Raw genomic sequence first — 24,971 nt, 5'->3', positions numbered from 1 at the left:
AACATGTCCTTAAAACATGCTGGTACAGCCCTTTCTGCAGATTTAAGACATAATTAGGTCTCTCACTAATTTATCAAAACTATAATGCAGGAGATATTAGAGATATCTTCAACTTTGCAAACAATACCACCAGGTCCCGCGCGCCAGTACTTGCACCATGTGTCTTTTTCATGCGTCCTGATTTCAATGCAATGTGACTAAGACGCGCCACAATTCTTCACGGATTCATCTGATATGTGACGTTTATCTGTGTGTGATTGAGTCTGAATACGAATTGCTACAACGCAGCGGCCGCGGGTTTTTTCACACCAAATTCCATTGTGCTTCGTTCACAGATTCAGGGCCTTATTCACTACTGTACGCAACTGCGTATGCAATTGCGATTGCGCACGCAGTTCAACTGCGATAGTATGCTAATTCATTGCGATCGCTATTCCCTCGCAGCACTGCACAAGGATGCCCACATTACTTAGCACACATCTGTAATGTTTAGCAAGACTGCGAAACCATCGGTACAATTAAGTACCATCGCAGCCTCACTCACACTTGCACAAGTGCGGCTATAAGTAATTATAATTATCGGTAGTCAGGACCCAGTCCTGATAAATAAGCCTCTTGCCACTGTGCCTTATCTCCTGAGAAAGCTTTATGGATGGGGCCTACAGGCACAGTGTTATTGGAGCATGGCATGGCATTAGTATTAAAGTCTGAAAATTATAGAGAACAGACTAAAGCTGGGTATGCAGTGCACTAAGCGATGTGTGTACCCAGCAATCCGATGGGTGAACCCCCCAGGCGGCCCGTACACATTAGACGATCTGGGGCCTGACCGCCCGATGTATCGGCCCCTGCTGCAAACCGCTGCAAGGGGTCATCAGCCGCATCGTCAAGTTGGGCTGCACATATAGCTGACCTGACAATGCAGTTGACGACCCCAAGGGAGCGTGCACCGCCCGCATAGAGCGTACACACTTAATGATTTTAACGATTTGTCGTTCTGATCCGTCTGAAATGGACAAATCGTTAAAAATATCGCTAAGTGTGTACCCAGCTTAAGAGGTGGTGGAAACAGCCTTCTAAATTTGCTCATTGCTTCAGCTCAGGGGTAATATAATGTTTAACATTATTAATCTTATTCATTTAAAAAGTGACAACATATAATAATAATAATAATAATAATGTTATTTATATAGCGCTTTTCTCCTAAAATGACTCAAAGTGCTTTACATTTGCCTTTACAGCACAAAATACAACAATGGACAATAGTGAAATGCTTTGGTGAATAGGGGATTCACTATTATACAGTGTTGTACATTGAGGGCACCATGATACAAATAAATAGCATGCAATTACATGAAACAGGAGGCAAATATGGCCCTGTCCAAAGAAGCTCACAATCGAAAATGTTTGGGGAATAATTTATACATACGGTCATGAAATAACAATTGCAGCTATTGGTTGGGAAAGTTCATATGGCTACTGTAAAGGTGCGTACACACTAGGCGATGTGCTCACAATGCGATATCGTGAGCGATTTCCCTTGAACTCTCTCGGGCAGTTCCCCGGCACTCCAGGACATGATATGGTGCTAAAAAGTGTCCAATCTGACCAACGATCTCATGATCTATCGTGCATCGTGTACGACTTCCAAATCAAGAGATTTTGCACAATAAATCGTTAGTTTCCCAAACATCTGACGATGATCTTGAAAATTTCAGCTAAATTGAAATAATGGGCGGGCCTAACTAGGGGGGTATATAAAGCAGGCGCCATTTTAGTTCTGTGCACTTCTGCTCTGTGACTACTGAGGCTTGGTGTATACCTCCTGAAATTTGTACATTGCTATTGTGCTTTGCTCTGTTTTGCCTGGCTTAACAAAGTGTGTTTTTCCTGCATTATATCCTGCATTCTGTCCTTATGGAGCCCTATCGGTATAGAGTTCTGCTCGCCTATGCTGGGGCTAAGGTGGTGAAGGAGAGGGCCCAGCAAAGGAGGAGAGCATGCTGAGCCAAGGAGTGGCTGCTGCAGAGGGATACTCGCTCTCACATGTCCCTGCTGATGGAGATTCGGGAGAACAATCCGGACGACTACCGCAACTTCCTGCGCATGGATGGCGCCACCTTCCAGGAGTTGCTGCTTCTGGTGACCCCCTATATCCAGAGGCAGGATACTAAGCTGCGGAGGGCTATCCCTGCTGAGGAGAGGCTGGTGGCTACCCTGAGGAATCGGGCTACAGGAAGGTCCCTGGCTGACCTGAAGTTTGGGTCCCTCATCTCCCCTCAGGATTTGGGCATCATCATTCATGGAGACCTGCGAGGCTATTGTCAAAGTTCTGCAGTACCTGTTGTGCAAGGTAAGAAAAAACACACTACACATTAATTTCTTTAGGAAGAAAAACATTCTTATTTTATTTTTTTTGTTTTGTTTTTAAAAATGTAGAAAACTGGTGTAAAAACACTTTAAAACAGTGTAAAATGTGCTGCTTATATAGCTGTGTGTAATAAAGCAGTCTTTAATGACAACACTTTAAAATTTGCAATCCAAACATGGAAAAACAACTTTTAAAATGCATTTTTTTTAAACTTTATATGCCTTTTTAATGTAAAAGAAATTATCAGTCCCAATAGCTATGCTGCTCTATGATGTATGTTGGGTGAGACACCGGATTGAATAGGCCAGGAAACACATGGCGCAAGTAGAGATTGTGGTCCCGGCTTCCAACAATCTGTCCTTATGCCATGTGTTTAGTGACCGTGTCCAATCGGCGTCCTCACCACCATAGACCATAGAGTAGCTATTGGAAAAGATAACACCTGTTGATAATTGTATAAAAACATAAAATAAAAAACGTAATGTAAAACCCAGGAATCTCCTCCTCAAAAGTGCACTGTAAATAGCCTGGCTTGAGGCAGACAGGTTAGTGGGTGGGAGAGTAGGCTGTGACTGGGTGGGGATGAGGGTCAGCGATGTAGGTAGCTGGAGATAAAGTATTTCTCATCGAACTGATGACCAACTCATACAGCAGATGCTGAAATTCTAGCTGCATTTCAGGCCTCATCTGACGCATGGAGCTATTAATGTGTGACATAAAGTTATCTAGGTGGTCGGGGGGCCTTCTTAAGACCTCTTCCGCCTGCCGCAAGAAGTGGGTGGCGGCTTTCTTCCCTGGCGCCACCTTTTTTCTGGGGAGGGGAAATTGGTGGTGGGCATGGGTAAAGAGAGTTATCCCCACTTTCTCCAATCAGACTCAAGTCTAGAGTCCCTGTCAAGTCAAGTTCTTGGGTGAAAGTCTGTAGAGAAAAACAAATAAAAAAAATAATGTTCATGCTGTAACCAATATTTTCTCTTTCTTCTAGTTTCCTACAACCATGGAAGAGTGGAAAATCATTGCTGAAGACTTTGAACAGTGTTGGAATTCCCCTAACTGTGGGGGAGCCATCGATGGCAAACATATCCGCATCACCCCACCTGCCAACAGCGGATCCTACTATTATAACTATAAGGGGTACTTCAGTATCATTCTCATGGTGGTGGTGAATGCCAATTACGAATTTGTCTTTGTGGATGTTGGCAAGAATAGCCGTGCTTTGGATGGTGGGTCATTCAAACAGACAGCATTCTACCAGAGACTCACCTCCAAGACCCTCAACTTGCCCACAGTGGAGGAAACCAAGCACGGCCTAAACCTTGTGTTTTTGGCTGACGAGGCTTTCACTTTACACAAAAATATCATGAAGCCATATGCGTAAAGGGGCCTGATCAGAAAGAACCAGATGTACAATTACAGGCTTTCCAGGGCACATTGTGGAAAATGCATTTTAAATTCTAAGTGACCGCTTCCGCATTTTCACCTCAATAAACCTACATGTGGACAAGTTAGACTGGGTCGTCTTGGCATGCTGTGTCCTGCATGATTTTCTACGGCGCAAAACAACACAACAAAGGGCATCAGGCACAGCTATGTCAGAAAGACCCAGACCAGCCTGAGGAAACCAGACCAGCCTGAGGAGATTGGCCAGTTATCATCTGTGGCAACACCTCCACTGCAAACCACAGGGACTGCATGGGCAAAACAAGTGAGGGAAGAGTACATGGCCTATTTTAATGGACCGGGCGCAGTGCCATGGCAGGAGGACTGTCTCAGATAAAATAAAATAGAGTGGACATTTGGGGAACTGAATAAAAGTAATGTTAAAAGTGTTTATGCACTTTGTCTCTACTTACCAAACCTGCCTAGGACGCCACGCTGGCAACTTTGGCTGCCTCCTCTTCTCCCTCTCGCTCAGCCATCAGGACAAGCGACGGTCGCTGAGGTTCTTGCTCAAGAAGAAAGAAGTTTATATTGTAGTACCACAAGGTGGGCCGGTACACTTCATCAGCGATGGCTCCAGATCTTTTGTACTCTTCCACCTTCTTCCACTCTTTCACAAAGACTGTCCTGAGAATCTGGATTTTATTTCTCACCCATTAAACTGTTGCATCACTGTAGAATGGCCAGCTATATTGGACCAACTACTCCAATGCCAATTGTTTTTTGGACTTGTTGGAATAATCACCACAGGTGACCCTCCAGAGACACTCTTTACTTTCATAAAGAAGCCAACTATAAATTTGCTCTCCTTATCCTAAGACATTGCTAGGGGAAAAAATAAAGAAATAATCAATTAAAAGGACACATAAGAATTTATAATGATTTTAAAGAGTTTGGTTATTTTTAATATTTATAATGTTGATATGTTTTGTTGTTTTTCATTTTGTTTATAGTTTTTTTTAATGTTGCCATGTGTTGTTGTTTTTAATGTTGTTTATAGTATAGTAATTTAAATGTTGTTTTTAGTTATGTTGATAATGCTATGGTGTTTTAATGTTAAAGTCAATTTTTCCACTTGCATTTTTCAATAAAGTTTTTAGAATAATTTCATTATTTTATTATGTTCATAATATGAATTAAATATATATATTATATATACACAATAGGTCTAGGTATGGAATGGTGGACAGTGGGTCATGCATTTAATATACATAGGTGGACAGTGGGTGGGTCATACATTTAATACACATAGGTGGTCAGTGGGTCATGAATTTAATACACATTGGTGGTCAGTGGGTGGGTTATGCATTAATTAACACATTGGTGGTCAGTGGTTGGGTCATGCATTATACACATTGGTGGACAGTGGGTCATGCATACACATTGGTGGACAGGGTTTGCATACATTGGTGCTCAGTAGCACTATATATGATTATACTCACCAACTATCATTATACTCAGTGCAAACACAGGAACGATCTGCACAACATCATGTACGAGATTGGCAAATCTTGCCTGCTGTAGGCAAGATCTGAAGATGTGATGTACGAGCGGGTACACGCATCGGTATCGCGATACTGAGTGGATACTCACAATTTGGACATATTTCACACGATTTGTCGTTCTGATGCGTTGAAATTGGGCGAATCGTGTAAAATATTGTCTAGTGTGTACGCACCTTAAGTCACCAGCTTCACCTGGCACCAGTATTAAAGCTACCTCCAGCAACAGACATTTATGTGCAGTATTGATGGGTGGGTGTACAATTTGAATTAGGAAAGATAATGAAAGGTGAGATGTGAAAGATGAAATAGAGAAATCACTGGTAGCAGCCATAACTGCCCTTCATAGGGGCACTGATAGAGGGGCATGTACCAATTAGCCTGGTCCAGGCTTGTTGGAGGAGCTGGGCACAGAGGTTTTTGCCCCTGGATGGGGTGTGGTCACATTTTTAAATTTGGACAAGCCCCCTCAGTACCCGGACCACATGGATGCCTCAACTGCCCAGGTCCTTCACCATTTTTTCAACTGAACCTCCTTCCTTTTATGTCTTAATATAAGGCTTTCGAAACTGTTATCCATGGGCACTCCAGTGGTCACCGGACAACTCAAACTAGCTGTGTGATCAGTATTAATTTCAATAAAATAAATATGGCGTTAAGTGGTATTTTTAATCTAAAAAATAGGACAATGAAAGCTTCAAGTGTTTCATATACAGGTCTATTAGGCCAATATACAGAACCATTACTATATTTTACCATTGTGTCTTTCTATTTTACATTGTACCTGCTGCTAACATACAGTGCAGACAGAGATTTTTAAACAGAGAATTATCTGCATGCAAAAATAATATTCTGTTAGGATACAAGTTATTTACTGCATTGCTGACAGCAATTATTCCTCTCCATTCTCAGCCTTTTTAGCTTACTAACGGCTCCCGGCAATAGCGTCCAACTCATTGTCAGATGGAAGTCTGGCTTTGCTCAAACAACATTTATTCCATGATTGACTATGGTCACAGCCAATTCTATGTGTACCCATCCTTAGTAACTTAGTAATAAATTGTGGGCTCACTGTTCACGAAGAAAGCAAGACAATATGGATCACATAACATTTGTCACACTGGAGCTTGAAAGAGATGTCCAAAGAGCCAAAAATAATCCATATAAAAAATTTACAATTCAATAATGAAATGAGATCATCCATTTGGTCAATACAAACATATATGTATATATATATATATATATATATATATACACACACATGTATACATACATATATATATATATATATATATATATATATATATATACACGACAGGCTCAATCCACGGCACTCGACCATCTGGGGTGCCCTTGGTATGTGACCACACCATTTACATAAAAAATATCATACAAACTCGGCACCCAAGATGGCAGATCAAGTTCATTTATCTGAGAATCAGTGTAGGGACTGGCTAGATGGGAATGACCGTGAAGCGGTGGCCAGCTTAACAAATTATTGCAATATTTTGGAACCAACATTCCCTATGTTCAAAGGAGTTGCAGTTTGAAAAGCATATGAGTGCCGAGTTTGTATGATATTTTTAATATATATATATATATATATATACACACACACACATCATATATATATATATTTATATATATATATATAATGTTTTTTTCCCGTGATAAACAACAATGAATTATAAATGGAATTGATCTATAAATGATAACCTTTCCCATATGTTGGATAGATATATGTGTAACTGCTCTCTGTCAGTATGAATTTTGCCTTGACAGTATAATGTGTGCAAGCTATCCTATTAGATCTAATTATTATTGCAGCTCCCCTGCTACAGTCAGCAGGAACATTTTTACAGTTCAGGTTTATGATTTCCTGAAGCTATGCACATTGTCATGGGTCAAAGTATGAAGAACAGCTTGCAGAGAGTGTGAAATGCGGAAACAATACTTTATTATTTGTTACACTGACAAATGTCTCCATGGTATTAAGCATGTCACCGTTTACGTGCCAGTTTAACAAAGTTAAAAGTATCAAAGTTTATAGCATGTGTCAGCCTTTCATAAACTTTTCTTATAACTGAAAATGGACAAATAATTACTGAAAATTGCCTCTGAAATTGTATATATTTATGCATGCCTTCCTAAAGCAATAGAAGTCTTAAATTATATGTATTCCAGTTATCAGTTAGATAAATAGTAATTATACTAAGGATGCTTCAACTTAATTAAACTACAGCATGTTGACCTTGCCTTTTTAAAGGAAACATTATTACTACAACTGCTTGTCAGGGTGGTGTGCCATCTTGAGGTGGCAAGATGGCACGACCATGCCCCTTTCCAAGGAAAGGCAATCTACCCTGAGAGGTTTCATGGCCCTGGTGTTGATACTGCATGCAAACTGCATACTAAAGACTACAGTTTAACCCTGGCATGAATGCTTGGCATACAGTCCCTCCTACCTTGCAGGAGACACCTGGGATGCCAGGAGATGAAGAAAATATTGAAGAAAGAGTATTTACTGTAAAGCTGATTTACCAGCTACCCTTCCCTTGAGCCCTATGATCTGCTCTATGCTTTGTACTGTGACTCAGATCCCTCTGCCCCTGCGTTACCTGTGGTAGTGCGCATGCCTGAACTGAAGTCAGGCAAGCGCACTGGGCCGACCCAGCAGTGGTAAGTGTCACTCATTCTAAAGTAGCAGTGTTAAGGTCATGGGGATAGCTAATTTTTGGATCACCTGTCCCCGCACTGGAACAATGCTGAATTTCTCTGGTAGTTAATTAACCACCACTGCAACTCGCAGTCACATATAATGAATAATCTCCCAAGTGTTGATGGTATATACCATTCAGTGGCGTAACTAGAGCAGGGCGAGCGGGGTGCATGCCCTGGGTGCCGTTGGACCAGCAGCGCGGGGGGGGCGCCGCCGGCCACGGTACTGGCCCGCCCGCCCGCCCTAGTTAGCCAGTGTAGCGCCAACCGCAATGAGTGCGGTCAGCACTACACATTTACACAGGACCGGCGCTAGGCTTCCAGCGCCGGTCCTGTGCTGCATACCTGAGTCCGCTCCCACCCCCTGAGCGCTTGCCCAATAGCGCTAGGAGGCGGGCTCAGGCTGTGCATAACACACGCATTGCCGCCAGCGCTGGAAGCGATGCGTATGTTAAACAGCAGCCAATGAGAGTCAGATAGACTCTCATTGACTGCTGCAGCACCCACTGCAAGAGCCGGACTTCCGTCCGGCTCCTGCAGTGGGTAATGGGACAGACGTCATGACGTCTGTCCCATAATGCTGAGCGCGCCAGCCCAGGAGGACTGGCGAGCAGCAGCAGCGTGGATTCAGGTAAGTATATTTTTATATATATTTTTTTTTTAACCTATCTGCACTACTGGGGGCACAATGGGGGAGGGGGGTGGCTACTACTGGGGGGACCTCTACTGGGGGTGGGGGCACAATGGGGGAGGGGTGGCTACTACTGGGGGCACCATTATTGGGAGGACCTCTACTGGGGTTGGGGGCTACTACTGGGGGCATTTAATCGGGAGAAGGAACCTCTACTGGGGACTATTACTTGGGGGGGAAATACCACTGGGGGCATTATAAAAGGGGCCTACTACTAGAGGCACTGCACTCGGGGCACCACTACTGGGGGCAATAATAGGAAGGGCCACTACAGGGGGCACTGGATAGGGGGGATCACTGCTGGGTGCCTGCATAAGGGGACCACTACTAGGAAAACTGCATGGGGGGGGGACTACTGCTGGGGGCACTTTATAAAGGGCACTGCATAGGGGGGGACTACTACTGGGGGCACCATATAAAGGGCACTGCATAAGGGGATACCGCTACTGGGCGCACTGCATTGTGGGCACTGCTACTGGGGGCACTGCATAAGGGGGAACACTACATGGGGCACTGCATTTGGGGGGCCACTACTGGGGGTACTGAGTAAGGGGAACTAATTGGGGGCTGTATAAGGGGGACCACTACTGGGGATACTGTATAAGGGGCACTACTATGGGCCTGCATAAGAGAGACCACAACTGCATACTGGGGGTACTGTATAAGGGGTACTACTGGGGTTAAGGTGCATAAGGATAGGAATGTTCAGTGTGAAAATAAAGGGGTGTGTAATGTTGACACGCCCCATTTTTAAGTAACCACGCTCATTTTTTTGACATCGGGGAGGAGGGGTGGCTCCCTTTTCAAATTTGCCCTGGGCTCCAAATACCCTAGTTACGCCACTGATACCATTAGACATACAGACATAAGATGCTCATATAAATATAATATTACATTTTGAAAGTTAATTGAAATTAAACAAATATATGAGCACAGCATAAACAATGAGTGATATCTGACAGGAATACATTCCAAAATATATCTTGATAATTAAGTTGTAACTCTAACAATCCAGAGAGAATTTGAACAAATTCCATTCATACAATACCCCTTTGCTTTCCAAACATATCTATAAGCAATATGTATTGCTGAGGTATCATATTTTATATCATAAGACACATGGGGCATATTTCATTGGCAGAGTAATTTTTGGCAGCAAAAATTAACGGGGGTATCGTAACCATTATTCATTACCGCAGGGATACTTGTTATATCCAATTGAAAAAAAAATGGTCACAGTAATTTAAAATAAAAATATTTTATACCAGTAATAATGTTTATTACTGTCCCAATCAAAAAATTTTGATATTTAAAATTGCTGCAAATGGCAAATTTGTGCATTTAAAAAAAAAAAAATAATAATAAAAGAAACAAACTTGTTTTGTTTAATTACAACAAATAAAACAATATAAAAAAAAAGTAGATAAAAAAAGATTTTGGTGTTATTTTTGGTCAATTTAAAAAAATGTAAAAAAAATTATAAAAAGCAATTATTTTGTGTTTAAATAAAAATGTAATAAAATTTGGAGTGCATAAAATAACAAAAAAGGGGTTTTTTTTGGAACTCAGGTGATTTTTAACAAGCAATAATGACATTTAATTATTAGACTAATTAAGCTAATTGGAAACATCCAAATGCATTGTGGGGGTGGTACGGTGATTTCGGGTCACCGCAAACTAACCCCTTCACCGCGGCCATCTCGCTCTGGAGACTTCATCGTACTTCACTACTCTGGACTTCACCAGTATCCGGGGACCAGGACACAGATGCTGTATAACACTGATATGCTGCTTAGCAGAGAAGGCTGATTTCCTAGAAGATGGGAAAGTATTATTGAATCACTCGGCGACTTCAAGATATAGCGCATCAATATGATGCGATCTGTATTGAATTATGAATATACCACTTAAACATTCTGATTTATTTTCCATCTTGCCCAGGTGTTTAAAATATTATATAGTAGGGCCGTAACTAGTGGGGTGCAAAATGTGCCACGGCACAGGGCACCGCAGGGCAAGGGACACTGCTCGAGCCTGTCAATTTTCATTTTTCTGTTTATAATCCTTCCTTCTCTTTTATCCCCAGCATCCCCTAGCTGCCCCTATCTCAACCCTAGCCAACTCCCCCTCCATTGTCACTTCCCCAAGCACCTTCAGTCACATCATCTTTTATTTAACACATACATTTCAAAATACTGTAATACCCCTCACATGGCCAGGCCTGTCGAGAGATGCACCTGGCCACGATAAAAAGGGTGTGTGGCCTAATCGTGAGAGGTGTGGCCACGCCCCCTTAGGTAAAAAACCCAAAAAAAACATAGTGAGCCCCCTCAGCCCTGCGCATAACCAGTGGGGGGCGCGATCAGCTTGATCGCTCCCCCCACAGGCATAGGAGACTGCTGTGGCTGCTTCTTAGGAGCCGCGAGCAGTCTCCCAGTGCAGCCCAGCACAGAGCAGCGTGTGCTTGGCTGCTGTGATGTAAGAGGGGGGGAGTGGTGCTGGACCCGGGCCGTCGCAGGGCCCCTCCGGCAAGCCCGGGCCCGGGTCATTTGTACCCCCTCTCAGTGCCCCTGCACATGGCAGTCAGACACCTTACACGTGTATCATCATTGCAACCATTGGAATCACAGGGGTATATTTACTAAAGTGCAGGTTTTTAGAAGTGGAGATGCTGCCCATAGCAACCAATCAGATTCCAGCTATTATCTTCTAGAAGGTGCTAGATAAATGCTAAGTAGAATTTGATTGGTTGCTATGGGCAACATCTCCACTTCTAAAAACCTGCACTTTAGTAAAACCCGCACTTCATAAAATATACCCCACAGTGTATTTAGCAGTGACAACTGGATAACAGTGGTACAAAGGGATTGGTACCCATTCATCATCATACAGGACAAATCAGATTTCTTAAGCCCCTTCCCCATGAGGCCACACCCCTTTTTCAGGCGCGCATCTTATGTCCCTATTTGAAAAATGGGGAGGAGGGCGCCATTGCTCTTTCTGGCCCAGGGCACCAAAAAGTCTAGTCACGGCTCTGTTAAATAGCATCCTATACTATCAGTAGTTACACCATCATTATTTTAATCACTTTTCATCTCTCTACACACGATTTTGACTTCAAATTTTAATATTGTGCGCTTTTCTGGGAACCCTTTAAAAAATATAATAACTCTCCTTTATTAATTCTCTTTTAATAATGTTTATGTTTAACTATTAATTTAGTCAGTTGTGCACTTACTACTGTATGTTATTAGTTTTGCAGTTAGGTTGTAAGCTCATGCGTGCAGGGCCCTCTCTCTTTTGTCTTCTCTACCTAAGTATGCTAATTGCACTGAACAATTATGTAGTTATGTGAAATTGGGAACTTGTTAGTTTCAGTTTGTAACTTGCCTGATCTACTCCCTACCTATGGTGCTATGAAAGCTTTGCGGTGCCTTATAAATAAAAGATAATATTTAAGTTTTCATTTCAGAAACTGAAAAATATAAATTCTGTGCCTTCCCCTCGGCTTTGCCAAAATGTATATGTAATATATAGGTAATGCAGACATAAAACACACACACGCAGAGGGATGAAAGATTTACAGTAGCCCTCCGCAGACACTATAAAACTTGCATATATACAGTCAGGTCCATAAATATTGGGACATTGACAGAATTTTCATATTTTGTCCTCTATTCACCACCACAATGGCTTTGAAATGAAAGAAACAAGATGTGCTTTAACTGCAGACTTTCAGATTTAATTTGAGGGTAATTACATCCAAATTGTCACGACCCTGTCTAGTTGTCACCATTTTGCCTTGGGACTTACCCCTGTCAGCTCCCCCATGGATCTGTGTGTGTAATTTGCCTGGAGGATTTGCTCTTATTATTGCACCTGGCCTCTCCTCTGTCTGGGAGCACTGCTAGCCCTGATTGGAATCACAGGTGTGGTTCTGTGTCTCAGAGCTGCAGAGATGAATACTTCCTCTGCATGTTGTGCCTTCCACCACTCAGAATTCTACTACCAGACCACCTGTCCGTATCCACCAATTGCTGCCAGACCCATGATATATATATTCTCTCCTGATAGCATTCTGGGCCTGAACATCTCGTCTTCCCGTGGTGTATGGTTCATGCTGTTTCTGTGTTCTAGTATATCCATGAAACCTGCTACAGCAATCCCTGGCGCTATCCAGAAAACCTGTTTCAGCTGTACCTGGCAATCCAGTAAATCTGCTGGCAGCAAGCCCCGGTGCTTCCAGAAAACCTGTTACAGCCAAACCTGGCAATCCAGTAAGCCTGCTGACAGCAACCCCTGGTGCATCCCGGAAACCTGCTACAGTAATACCTGGCATCCAGGCGTCCTGTTACAGCAATACCTGGCCTGTGCTCTGCTGCTAGTCCTACTCCTGGTTGGTCCCTGGCACTCTGTAAACCTGCATCGTGTTACCCTGCCTTGCTTCCTGCTGTGGATCAACTCCTGCCCCTTTTACCTACCTACTCCCTCCCTGAACCTAAAATTCCCAAACCTACCCATTCCTTCCTGAAACCTGTTATTCCCAGTTATCCTATCCAGCCTGCACCTGAGTTCCAACCTTGTCACAGCATTTCCAGATTACCCTGTTTAGCCCTCATCTCAGCATTACCTGACTTCCCTTCAGCCATTGTCACATTGCAGTCCAGAGTCAAGTTCCAAGCTCATCAGTTCTATCCACGTTGTTCCAGTCCAGAGTCAAGTTCTTAGTTCTTCAGTTCAATTCAACAAGTCTTCCTGCCGGTCCCAGTCCGGTCCCTCCAGTTCCTGTCATTTATCATCAAAGGCAGTTTTCACTGCTACACAAGTCTTATAAATAGAGCTATCTACATTATCTGTGATTCCAGTCATGCCGGCCTCCGTTGAAACCCGATCACCACCTGAGACAGGTAACTCGCAGACACCAATCATGACACAAATCAGGTGAACGGTGTAGGAATTACAACGGTTTCTATATGTGCCTCCCACTTTTTAAGGGGCCAAAAGTAATGGGACAAACTAAACAATCCTAAATCTAACTTTCACTTTTTAATACTTTGTTGCAAATCCTTTGCAGGCAATTACAGCCTGAAGTCTGGAACGCATAGACATCACCAGACGCTGGGTTTCATCCCTGGTGATGCTCTGCCAGGCCTCTACTGCAAATGTCTTCAGTTCCTGCTTGTTCTTGGGGCATTTTCCCTTCAGTTTAGTCTTCATCAAGTGAAATGCATGCTCAATCGGATTCAGGTCAGGGGATTGACTTGGCCATTGCATAACATTCCACTTTTTAGCCTTAAAAAACTCTTTGGTTGCTTTTGCAGTATGCTTCGGGTCATTGTCCATCTGCACTGTGAAGCGCTGTCCAATGAGTTCTGAAGCATTTGACTGAATATGAGCATATAATATTGCCCGAAACACTTCAGAATTCATTCTGCTGCTTTTGTCAGCAGTCACATCATCAATAAATACAAGGGAACCAGTTCCATTAGCAGCCATACATGCCCACGCCATGACACTACCACCACCATGCTTCACTGATGAGGTGGTATGTTTTGGATCATGAGCAGTTCCTTTCCTTCTCTTCTCTTCCCATCACTCTGGTACAAGTTGATCTTTGTCTCCTCTGTCAATAGGATGTTGTTCCAGAACTGTAATGGCTTTTTTAGATGTTGTTTGGCAAACTCTAATCTGGTCTTCCTTTTTTTGTGGCTCACCAATGGTTTGCATCTTGTGGTGAACCCTCTATATTCACTCTTGTGAAGTCTTCTCTTGATTGTTGACTTTGACACATATACATCTACCTCCTGGAGAGTGTTCTTGATTTGGCCAACTGTTGTGAAGGGGTTTTTCTTCACCGGGGAAATATTCCTTCTGTCATCCACCACAGTTGTTTTCCGTGGTCTTCTGGGTCTTTTGGTGTTGCTGAGCTCTCCGGTGCGTTCTTTCTTTTTAAGAATGTTCCAAACAGTTGATTTGGCCACACGTAATGTTTTTGCTATCTCTCTGATGGGTTTGTTTTGATTTTTCAGCCTAATGATGGCTTGCTTCACTGATAGTGACAGCTCTTTGGATCTCATATTGAGAGTCGACAGCAACTGATTCGAAATGCAAATGTCACACCTAGAATCAACTCCAGACCTTTTACCTGCTTAATTGATAATGAAATAACGAGGGAATAGCCCACATCCCTGTCCATGAAATAGCTTTTGAGTTGATAGTCCCATTACTTTTGGCCCCTTAAAAAGTGGGAGGCACATATTGAAACTGTTGTAATTCCTATACCGTTCACCCGATTTGGATGTAATTACCCTCAAATTAAATCTGAAAGTCTGCCGTTAAAGCACATCTTGTTTGTTTAATTTCAAAACCATTGTGGTGGTGAACAGAGGCCAAAATCTGAAAATTCTGTCAATGTCCCAATATTTATGGACCTAACTGTATATATATAAAAATATATATACTGTGTGTGTGTGTGTGTGTGTGTGTGTGTGTGTGTGTGTGTGTGTGTGTGTGTATGTATATATATATATATATATATATATATATATATATATATATATGTATGTATATATATATCCATTCAGGTGTTTTTTCTAGCTGGCAAAGCACAGAAAACCGCAGTCATCAATGTGACTGTAAGAAGAGGTACAGTAAGTACATGCTTCTCCATCTTCAAAGGTCTATTCTTCAAATGCTGATAGTTTTACAGTGCACATAGATCTGCTAACCCACTGTATAATTTTCTTTCCATAGAAGAAATGTCTAATTTCTCTTTCTGAAGCTTACATTTAAATTGTCAAACCAGCTTTCATAGTGTAACATACTGAAGTGTTAGCTAGAGCAATTGTAGCTTGCTTAAATTTGTAAAATGTTTGCACACTACAAGATGGCGCCTATATAGATACACATATATGTCACATGTGTTTAAGTAAAGATGATGATGTGGTAACCTAATAAATCTGTGAATATAATTGGCTAGTCATAAGGATGCCACATTCTTTGTATCTGGCTCTTGGGGTTGGAGGCATCTTTTCATTGGGTGCCAGTATTGCAGTGGTATCCCATGCTGCCTGTTTCCCTGTTATAGTGTCAGTCTTTTCACAGCATATTCTGTGATCTGTGCTCTTGACACAAACTCATCTGCCAGAGACAGGTCTATTAATTAGGCAGGTTTGCCGTCGGCTTTGATGCAGGTTCTAAACCCACCTGACTGATTTATTAACAAATCATAGCCACCTTATATAACACTTTATATCAAACACAATTAGGATTATCAAGATTTTATAATTTTTAAAACTATGGCCCTCATTCAGACCCGGACGCAAGTGACCGTTCGTACGTTCGGCGTACATAAAAAAATATTTAAATTCAAGCACTCGCTCGTATTTTCGCACGCAGACAAACATCCTCCCCAAACTCAAGCGACCCCTCCTCTAACTAACGAGCGTGCCAAATAGCGAGCGTACGTCCCCGAAGTGGCTTGAAGGGAACGCACGCACTAGTACTACCCGGAAGTTGGACTGTCAGATTTCGATTAACTGCTCGTTTATTCTGCCTACCTCCCTCAATCGTATCATGCCAATCAATATATCAAATCGCTAAATTGGTATTTTTTATTTTTTTTTAACACAATGCAATAAACTTTATTCATGTCCGTGTTTGTGTTTACCCGCAGAATACGTACTGCTTAAACATTCGCTTTTAATTGTCAAAATACATGTTAGCCTCAATTAAATAATTGTTCTATTTGTTTTTCTACCCGCATATTTCCCGGAGTTCATTTCTTTATTTAAATTTGCTTATGCATGTCACTGCATCAAGCCTATCATAAGTCTCAAGAGATTTCTGGCCCTGTCGAACACATGACTCATACACTAACCAATAGAATTGGTCCTGTTAATTACCCAAATACATTAGCCAATCAAAAAATTTTGGTGCACTTTATTAAAAATGATTTTTAATAAAAACACCATTGCCATCATGAGAGCCTCCGCATTCACCAGGCGCGAGCTGCTGGTGCTAACGGAGGTCATGGATAGGCGGATCACCAGCCAGCCTCCACCCATCACCAACCGCGAAAAGCGTTCCGCATATGCGGCGGTACGGGCCCGCCTGCGCTCCTTCGGCTCACGCCGCCAGATCGGGCAGCTGGAGCGCAGGTGGTCGGACCTGCAACGGCGGACGCCCCGCTTGCTGGCATGCTTTCGCATGCAGATCGCCGAAAGTAAGTTTTATGGATTGTGGTTTCCATGTTTGTCTTTGTGGCCCTAACTGCGTGTGCATGTTTTCCCTGTATTTCATATTTATTCATTGTACTCATATCTGCATGGCCATGTTTTCCCTGTATTTCATATTTATTCGTTGTACTCATATCTGCATGGCCATGTTTTCCCTGTATTTCATATTTATTCATTGTACTCGTATCTGCATGGCCATGTTTTCCCTGTATTTCATATTTATTCATTGTACTCGTATCTGCATGGCCATGTTTTCCCTGTATTTCATATTTATTCATTGCACTCCTCATATCTGCATGGTTCGGTTTTTTTGGGGGGGATTCGAAAATGGTGGTTTTCGCGGATTTGTGTTGAAACTAACCACAATTTGTTTCACATCTTTTAGGGGCCCAGCGAAGACTACACCGTCATCGTCCGGCCAGATGGCGCTCACGGCCACTCTCCCCAACCCCCAGCCAACACTCCACTACCAGTAATTCCCCTATTCCCCACTCCTCCCCAGCCTTCCAAGACCCTCAGGCTGAAATTTCGGGCCTCCTTCCCCTCCGTCCCAATTCCCCCTCTCCTCCAACCACCCCTCTTAGAATTACCCCCTCCCCGGAGTCGGTCATTACCCCGCCCCGATCTTTGGGGAATGGAGGCACCTCCGAGGAGGACGATGGAGGGCCTTCCGGAGCTGGCGTATCTTCCGGTATGTTTTTCTTTGCGTTTTTTTATCGACACAAACTGTTTGTATGTAATCATGTGTGGTTCCTTTTTTGGGGGTTTTTGGCTACACTTTTGGGGATTTTGGCGATTGCCTTTACCTGTTACTGCTGATTTCAACATACACATATCACACCTGTCGGAATTTGTACATTGGCCTTGTATTTTTGGCCTACACCATTTTAGTTTGATGTGTTTTAATGGTGTAATTATGGTTTGTTTTTTAAAAAAAAAATTTGTTGTGTTTTGGTTTTGGCTTGTTTTTTTTATGTGGTTTCAGTATTGTTGTATTAATCCCCACACTTTTCTCACCCACAGAGGAACAGAGGCGTCGGGCAGAATTATCCGCCTGTGTGGCCCGGATGCGCCACAATATAATTGGTGTCCTTGACCATATGTTGGTCCTCCTTAGGGATTAGTTGGTTTTTTTTTTTGGGCCCATTTTAAAAAGAAAGTGTTATTTTCGAAGTAACGTTCTGGCTCATTCGTTTTTTCTAAATCACAGATTGTTTACCCTGACATAAGTAGACTGTTCCTGCAAGGATTTCCATTTTTTGACACTAAGATTGTGTGTTGTATTTTTATGTAAAACAGCCACAAGAAACACCTAACAGTAACAATCTCATTTCCCTTTTTTGGTGTAGTCACAATTAGATATTACTACATTTTACAGGTTCCTAGTTGGGGTGCAAGCTGCTTAGGCCAATCTTACGAAGCCAAATGATTGTACAGGCTTCCTTTGGGTGTTGGTTTGGACCCTGAAAACATATTACATTTTAGCTCAACTGGCGTCAGTACTGGATTACCCCTTAGTCAAATGTAACGTGTGTGAACCTGGTTACAGTTGCTTGTAATGTTCCAAAAAAGGAACAACATTTCACTCTCAAAACATTTATTCACAACATAACTGAAAAATCAAAGTGGTCACTCACAAACAAAACACACAGTGATAATCACAAATACAACACATACCAACAAAACCAAATAAAAAAACAACAAATCAAGAACTGGTTGACGAAGGACCATGCCAACATGATTCCACAAATATGGCGTTGCAATATGGGTTCCAGAATATATCCCCAAAATGTCCACATACAGGTTTTTTAAGGGTAGCAGGAAGTAGTCATCGTTGGAGTGCCAAAGATTATGTGAAAAAACAGAAGATGGAGAAAATAAAAATAAATAATTAGATGTTCTCAAACAAACCCTACCACATTAGGTATAAACACTGTTGTTTTGTCAATAATTACCTAAAAAATCTGGCCAACACATCATCGCGTATGGCCCCCCCACATACTGACCTCCGACCAACCTCGGGGGGGCATCCTCAGGTAAGGCATCCTCTGGCTGCATTGGGACACCACTCCTTATGGCGATGTTGTGAAATATCCCACACAGGACCACAATTTTCGAAACCATATCCGGCAAATACATGAGCTCGCCACCAGAGAGGTGGAGGCATCTGAATCGGCCTTTTAAAAGGCCGATACAGCGCTCCACCACTTGCCTGGTGGCTGTAAGTGCGGAATTATACTCACTTTGTGGCCCTGGTGTGGGAGCCAAATAAGGAGTGAGCAGCCAGGGCGTGCAAGGGTAGCCACTGTCACCTGTGAAAAAGAATAGTCAACATCAGGCTCACTCTGTATGAAGCTTAACATTGTTAGGTACTAAAGGTCTCCACTTACCCAGAAGCCACGCATCACCAGCTTGTAGGTTGGTTAATTTGGGCCATATCCCTGATTGCCGGATGACGAAGGAGTCATGTGCACTTCCTGGTAATTTTGCATTCAGGGACAGGATCTGGAAGGAGGCATCACATACCACCATTACATTGAGGGAGTGATAGTGTTGCCGGTTTCTAAATATTGCCTCCAGCCGTGCTGGAGGCTGAAGTGGTATGTGAGTACCATCCACAACCCCTATGATGTGTGGGAAGCCAGCTATTTGGTAAAAATTGGCCTTGGCCTCACTAAGGGCACCCATATCCAAAGGCATTTGAATAAAATGATGGAGGTGCTTGAAAAGTGCCTCCATCACTGCCCTCAGGATCCGGGAAAAGGAGGATTGTGATATGCCCGCCACTATTCCCACCGTTGTTTGGAATGATCCTGAGGCACAGAAATGTAACACCGCCATAAATTGAGTAAGTGGTGGTATTGCTGTAGGACTGTCAATTTGCCGCTCAAGATCACTCTCTATTAATGAGAGAGTGTCTATGATGATTTTTGGAGGAAGATGGTAGCATCTTAAAACCTCATCATCGGGCATTCCAAAAATGGTGACACGTGTTCGAAATATCTGGGGCCTTGCACGCCTACGATGCCTATGCCTGGAACGAGATTGAGGTTGGTCGGCTTCCGGGAGCAGGGCCAGAACAGTCCGACCCATATCAACCTGAAATGGCAAGATTTGAATGTCAGGCTTTCCCCCCCCCAAAATTTAAAAATTTTACTTAGCTTGAAGATACCATCCATTGATGCTTACATGCCGGGGTATTGTCATGATATGTTGAAACTGGAAATAATCACAACATAAATATACATCATTTTATGCTGGCCATTTCTGTTTCAAAAATTTAAGCAAGACAAAACATAAAAGGGGACACACACACATTTGGGCAAAGAGCAAAACGACGTTGTGCACACTACGTCAAATTGAGCCCAAATGTAAGCAACAAATGCTACTGAGAAAACACAAACAATTTTAAGGGATGAATAAGCATTTCACAAAGCGCTAATTAGTTCGCAAATACAAGTCACAATAGTAAGTAGTAAAAATGCGCTAATTAGTTTGCAAATACAAGTCACAATAGTAAGTAGTAAAATGCGCTAATTAGTTCGCAAATACAAGTCACAATAGTAAGTAGTAAAAATGCGCTAATTAGTTTGCAAATACAAATTACAAAAAAACGCAGCGTAACTAAAAAAAAAAAAAAAAACAGATTTTGGATTTGGAAAAACAAAGGTTACATATGTAAGGCCAACCAAAGTTGCGTAAAGACAAACAAGAACATTTCCAAAACAGTTTAACAAATGAACTTACCAAGAGATAATATATAAGAATCCAGATCAAAAGGTCTTTGGGGCAGAGCCAAAATAAAACCTAAGAGAGATGAAATGACAGGAAAAAAATATTAGAAAATTCTTAACCAGAATGAGAGACAAATTGCCCCAAAGTTAGACTTCCCCAAACTTACCAAAACTGGAAACGACCAAAAAATTAAAAAACAAAAACAAACGAACGAAATCAAAAAACGAATATATCCAAAAAAACTACTTCCAAAAACGCAAACTCCGACACCAGCCAACAATCAACTCCAACCAACGTAACCTCCAACATTCAAAAAACGCCACCTCGAATCGAGACGCCGCACAAATTAAGGAGGGATCATAGGAACGCACAATCAATGATGCGGCCGCAAAATAAGGACGCATGTATAAATACATCACGAGACAAAAACTAAATTCTGGTGTATTTCTTGTTTGAAGCTCAGACATGGCTACAGACCAGGGAAACAATGGACAACAGTCTGGCGGTAAGTATTTCATGCATTTTGACTCAATGATTAATTAGAAACATAATATTGTGCAAGTTGTGAAGTTGAGAATTCTCCAAATTTACACAAATAGGTGAGGAGGATGACATGGAAGAGGCTGCTGGGCCCAGTATTCCGGGCAAAGCTGCCAAAAAGAAAAGGCAGCCACAATTCACAAGAAAGGAGATAGAGGTTTTGATTCAGAAGTGTGTAGACATCCTTCCACAGGCAGAAAGGAATATGAGTTCAAGCCAGAAGTGGAGAATGTGGGAAGAGGTAGCCGTTGAGGTCAATAGGGTGGGTGATTATGTCCGTCTAGCCCGGGATGTCAAACGGCGGTAAGTAAACACTTGACCACCCTAAAACCAAAAACAAAATCAAATAAAAAATAATGGTTCCTTTTTCACCCACAGATGGCAAGACTTCAAATATCGCCTGAAACAAAAAATGGCGGACAGGGCTAGGCATGCAAGGGGGACAGGTGGAGGTCCCACCCCTGTGTCATTGGAGTTGACTGATTTAGAAGAGCTGGCACAGGGGTGTGTGCAGGCTGTGGAGGTGTTTGGCGTGTCCAACATGGATACGGACATGCCAGACTTTGCGGCTCCTCATGTTGTCCCAGGTAAATATTGTGATGTCACCAACTCTGAAATGTAATTGTGCCAATATGTAGATTCTAATGTGAGTCTTTTCTCATTTTTCCAACAGAGACACAGGCAGATGTGTCTGCTCCAGAGGGGAGCCTTGGCCGCAGAATTTCGGCAGGCTCTGCAGGGGATGAACCAGTACATCCGGCTGAGGACCCTGCAGAAGCCAGTCCAGGGCAATCCCCCTCGCAGGCAGTGTCCCTCCTCACAGAACTCAATTTTAAATCGGATTTCCATACGGAGATTCTGCAGAGGATGGACGCCAGTCTGGTACGGGTGGCTGAGGCCCTGGAGCAAAATGCTGCGGCCAACATGACCATTGGTCAGGCCCTGGTGGAAAATACCAGGGCCAACATCCGCATCGCCACTGCCCTGGAGCAGCTCGTTCGCCAGCACATGGTGGAGCCGACCTCCCTTCCTGCCGGAACATCAGGATCCTCCACCTCTGGCACAACATCAGCCAATCCTCCAAATGTGCCTAGCCCTGTGCCTAGTCCAGAGGCCACAACATCTGCCTCTGGACAGGTCAGCCCGATGACATCCCGGACCCGGTCTGGTGCCCTCCCTCCCCCAGCCAAACGGCCGAAAAAACGGTGACAGCATTGGCTACTTTTCCCACACTCCTTCTGTGCTTGCCTCATATTCCTTTCTGGCCAAAACTTCCCTCTACTTTCTTGTGAATTGTTTTTAATTTTTGCATTTCCGTTGACCAAAAATTTATTGTTTGCACAATTAATAAATATTGTGGAATGAACACTGTCAAAAATGTTTTGGTTAAATATGTGCATTTATTTTTTGGGGGATACCAATAAATTTACAACAAATGTACGACTTTGTATTCAGACATTATTGTAAAAATGGGTTACATTTAATCCGGGCCCACAAGCCAACAACGTTCAACCTAAAAAATTACACATTGGAAAAAAAGTGCTCGTTAAGGAACGTTTAAAACATTACCTAAGGAGGAAAAATCACCTTGCAAACACAAAATGAGGCACCAAACCTAAACATGATAACATTATTGTTACAATAGTCCAAAAACAACACATTGCGGCCAAAATACACCCCCACAAATGTACGCTAATTGATGGTGTAATCCAGACATTAGCAGCTATGATTTCCACCTGCGTTTGGTTTTGTGCTATCCAAAAAAACTGCTTTCCAAACACATACCAAGCCGGGTTTCAATCAAACATTAATTGATTTTCTGACAAGCCGTGATTAATCGATGCACATCGTGGAGTGCGGGGACGGAGGAGAAGGCCATCGCCACTGTGGTCGAGTTATCCAGCCCCTAAGCTGTGCGAGCATTTTGAAGGGAAAGAGGATCATCCAGTGACGTATGAGTTGGTACGAACACATTTGACGTTCGCATTTGTTAATGTATGTACGCCCAAAAAACGCCTCGCCACACCTGCGTTTTTCCATCTCCTCCCCCGTCAACACCCAAAAACGCCCTGTTCTGTCAATCACATTTGACATGTCACTTCCTGTACGCTATTTGACGAACGAGACAAAATAAGCTCGCAATCTGCCGTACGCACATGCGCAGTGTTACACCGACGCATGTGCGGTTAGTCAACATCGGAACGCAACGAGCGTACTGCTGGTAACGAGCGGCTCTGAATGAGGGCCTATATTTTTTGTTTATAACACTATATGCTAATCACCATTCATTTAAACCTATTGGAGCAGATGTACTTAGCTCTGAAAAGTGATACATTGGATAATGATAAAGTGCCAACCAATCAGCTCCTAACTGTCATTTTTCAAACACAGCCTGTAACATGGCAGTTAGGAGCTGATTGGTTGGTTGTTTTTTCATTCTCCAATTTATCGCTTTCCAGAGCTTAGTGCATCTCCCCCTCTATGTCAACCAAGCAGATAGTGTAAACATTTATAGTCATTGTGGATAAACTGCAAACATAATTTGCATATACGCAAATTATTTTGCTGCCATTATGCTTGTAAATGTTCTAAAGTTTGCACTATCTGCCTGCTTAATTGAGAAACAAGGTTAATGAATGGTGAGTAGCATATAGTAAGTATTATAAACAAAAAAAATATTATATAGTCTCCCTAACCCTAATTAAAATTATATATAACATGGCCATAAGTCAGTTTTGCCACTAATGTGTAACTGGGATGCCAAACTGTAGATCTACATGAAAAAGGTCGACAATTCTAGATAGACACCAGATGTTAGACAGACAATAGGTCGAAATGAACAAATGATCGACACACAAATGGTCAACAATTATTTTTTTAGGGTTAAGGTCAGGCACTTACCAGAGGGTTAGGCACTTACCCCAATGGTTAGGGACCAGGAGGGAGGGTTAGGTTTAGGCATTTACCAAAGGGTTAGGCTTAGGCACTAGAGGGGACGGTTAGGGTCAGACACCTAACCCGACGGTTAGGGTTAGGGACCAGGAAGGAGGGTTAGGCACCAAGGGGAGGGTTAGGGTGAAGATTAGGGTTAGAAAACAAATAAAAAATTATCTGTCAACCATTTATGTGGCAACTATTTTCATGTCGACCTTTTGACCCTGTTATCCACTTTTTCCATGTCGACCTTTAGTGTGTCAACCTTTTGTCGCTGTCGACCTATTCTCTGTCTAACATCTGGTGTTTATCTAGACATTGCCGACCTTTTTCATGTAGATCTATCATACCACACCTGAGACAGAATGTAGACAGGGGCACAGCAAAACCTATGGGGGCCCCATAGCAACTTTTTTGCACATTCCCCCCTCCTCACTGCAGGACAGCATAGCTGCTGTTTCAGGCCCAGACAGCTCTATCTCTCCTTACTAATGCTGGGGGAAGAATTGCCAGAGGTGTAGCAAAGGCACCAGTGGGTGTGGTGTAATAGATCTTCTCCTTTCATTTTTCAAAAAGCTCTCCATCCTGAGACACCCATTATTACATTGACATGTCTCTCTTTTCTTGTAGATAATTATTATAATTCAGTGATGACATATAACCTTCTCTACTCACTTTTCTACTGGAGAAGAAAATACACACTGTCATTTGTTTAATATAAAAGACGTCAATACAATTTAATACCAACAAAGAACAACAATAAAAATTCAGACATTCAGCAATTGTCACAGTGAACAAAACAT

The sequence above is a fragment of the Taudactylus pleione genome, unplaced genomic scaffold, assembly GCF_031769625.1.
Source record: "Taudactylus pleione unplaced genomic scaffold, aTauple2 ptg000114l, whole genome shotgun sequence".
NCBI classification, from domain to species: domain Eukaryota; kingdom Metazoa; phylum Chordata; class Amphibia; order Anura; family Myobatrachidae; genus Taudactylus; species Taudactylus pleione.
This window is presented reverse-complemented; position numbering follows the sequence as displayed.